This window comes from Branchiostoma belcheri, unplaced genomic scaffold, assembly GCF_001625305.1.
Source record: "Branchiostoma belcheri isolate BF01 breed outbred unplaced genomic scaffold, Haploidv18h27 scaffold29, whole genome shotgun sequence".
Taxonomy (NCBI): domain Eukaryota; kingdom Metazoa; phylum Chordata; class Leptocardii; order Amphioxiformes; family Branchiostomatidae; genus Branchiostoma; species Branchiostoma belcheri.
This window is the reverse complement of record NW_017803898.1, coordinates 1216763-1219393: the sequence shown is the minus strand read 5'-3', so window position 1 is coordinate 1219393 and position 2631 is coordinate 1216763. Positions and strand designations below refer to the sequence as shown.

General features: G+C 41.9%; 1 protein-coding gene across 1 annotated transcript in view; it reads right to left on the bottom strand.

Moving 5' to 3' along the window:
* Positions 1–2631, bottom strand: part of LOC109472913 (integumentary mucin A.1-like) — a 12070-nt gene that overhangs the window by 7395 nt on the left and 2044 nt on the right. The gene's annotated exons all lie outside the window — the stretch shown is intronic.

The following is a 2631-nucleotide window of genomic DNA, read 5'->3' as shown; positions in this document are numbered from 1 at the left end:
TTTTTAAAAAATACGATCCACATCCGGTAGTAATGAAAAACATGGTCAGAAAAATACAAATTACATTAATCCAATAGACAAGACTGTGACAAGGTTTTAACCTACAATCATCCAATGAGCAGGCCTGACTCAAGAGTCAAGGTCTCAACCTACATTTAACCAATAAACAAGCCTGTCTCAAGGTCTCAACCGACATCCGTCCAATGAACAGCCCTGTCTCACGGTATCATCCTATATTCATCCAATGAGCAGGCTTGTCTCAACCTACATTCGTCCAATGAGCAGTCTTGTCTCAAGAGTCAAGGTCTCAACCTACATTCATCCAATGGACAAGCCTGTCTCAATGTCTCAATCTGCATTTAACCAATGGACAGGCCTGTCTCAAGGTCTCATTCATCCAATGAACAAGCTTGTCTCAAGGTCTCAACCTACATTCATCCAATAAACAAGCTTGTGTCAAGGTCTCGAGATCAACCTACATCAACCACAGCCTTCCTGCTCCGGACCTACTCCATGCCAAACCATGCTTTGGGGGAATTCGGCTACTGTTGGGACGCCATGTTCGCCTAAGGGACGGGGTCCCTCAAAGTATGTTCCAAAAGGTCATTCACCTGTTGTGAGTCACCCTACTTGTATGAAAAAATGTTTTCATCTTGTCGGCATGGTACATCACCATCACCCCAAATCTCCGACAATTGTTACGACTTCACGGAACTTTGTATCCCATGGACTCTATGCTATCATTATTCTAATCCATCAAAATCTTTTTAGTAGGATTTTGCATGTTCTGGTCGTATTTTAACCTTTGTGTGGCCTATCTATGTAGTCTACACTATTTCCAAAGATCGGTATGTCCTAGTTGTACGATATACCTTACCCAGTCGGACGGCCTGTACGTGTGAAATGTCTCGTCGCATTTTGCCTGGAGCAAGTTGGTGGGGTTTACATAAGGAAGTGGGCCAACGCACGGGTGTTGCCTTGGCATTCTACAACGATTCTGTTCAAATTCCTGATTTCTTTATTCTTTTGAGCCACCTTGCCGGTTTTCAAGGCCCGTCGTTTAGAAATAAGGGGTTGCCGACGAGAAAAACCACAACTCAAGAGGAACACTTAGGAATGTTTACAACTTCTGTACTTAACATGCCGCAATTTACCGCTCCACTCATCTGGATAATTTAGGTCAATTTTCCAAAGATAAGTAACATCGGAGCATATCTTTATCTACATCATCAACATATAGAGGTTCTATAATAACTTTGATTGTGCAAAACGTCTTTGACTGCTTAAACGACGCATGGAGTTAATTAAATCCTTCGTGCTCAGACATCTTTGTGTGAGAGATTAGGTCCATTTGCTCCCACAGGTGTCTGAGTCAGTCTTGCGTTACATTCAGACACACACTGGTTACTATGGTCTCATGAACGGGTGAGATATGCTACATACAAGTATATCTATATCAGATACGCAATGAAAGGCTTCAAAGGACAGAACTGTAACCGAATCCGTATTTTCTAAAATGAAAGGATCCGGCCACTTCGCTATCTTTTCCATCAAGAACCATTTTGTTATGCAAAACAAATAATACCTTCAGGCCTTCCTTGTCAGCTATTGCTTTCCCTCTTATACAATATACTGTAGTATGCAAAACATTGGACACAGCATACAAGATAACCTGTATGTATCATCTACTACAGTAGGTAAGGCTGAACAAAAGTTGTCTATAACAGAGCAGTACACCTACACATGACATAAAACAGAGGACACATACCTGTGGTTGTTCTCACTTGGTTCGACGAACACAACTGTATGGAGAAGAAAAGCAGCCACAGGACGAAAATCCAAAACGCGCGTTCCGGGTGTCTGTACATTTTCCCACTGGTCGACGAACTCATCCTAGGGCAACTATGGAAACGCGCGTCGAGGACAAGTAAAAGACCAACGCCCAAGCTTACTCATGCTGTATATAGAATAGGGTCAATACAGAATGAAGAATTATCCTACGTGAGGACCTAGAGATGGCCCTAGGCACCTTGTACCACATTACTTCTCCGGTGCTTACGTAGTTGCTATTGTGCTAGTTGGCACACTTAACGGACCTGTCACAATTACTGTCTGAATTATACGCATGAAGGCGGGGCGATTTAATACAGTCCGTTGCACTTTTCCGGGTTGTTTTGCATTTCATAAAAAAAGATGATATGAACCAATAATGTACCTGTAATGTTATAATATACATCTCCAACCTTGACAATTTAGGGAAGATAATCTTCGGCAGAAACGATTTCTCTTGTCTCTTTGAAAACAACTATGATTGATGAACAGAGTTTTATATCATAGCTTAGTCTTACTTACACAACATCTCAATACGTAGGTGTAAAATGTTTTGTGCAATATTAAAACACCAGACTGACTCTCACGTGGTGAAAGACTGGTCTGTTTTTCTGCTTTTGACATGAACTGTAACAGGTGGGACGTGCAAAGGGCAAATGTCACGCAGTCTTTCCCAGTTATGGATAGCCTTAAGTAAAACGGAAGATGACAGGTTGGATCCACAATACGTGTAAAGAAACCGGTTTGACGATTCCACCCCGTAAACTACTCGTGACAAAAGGTCACTCCATGGTATCTGGA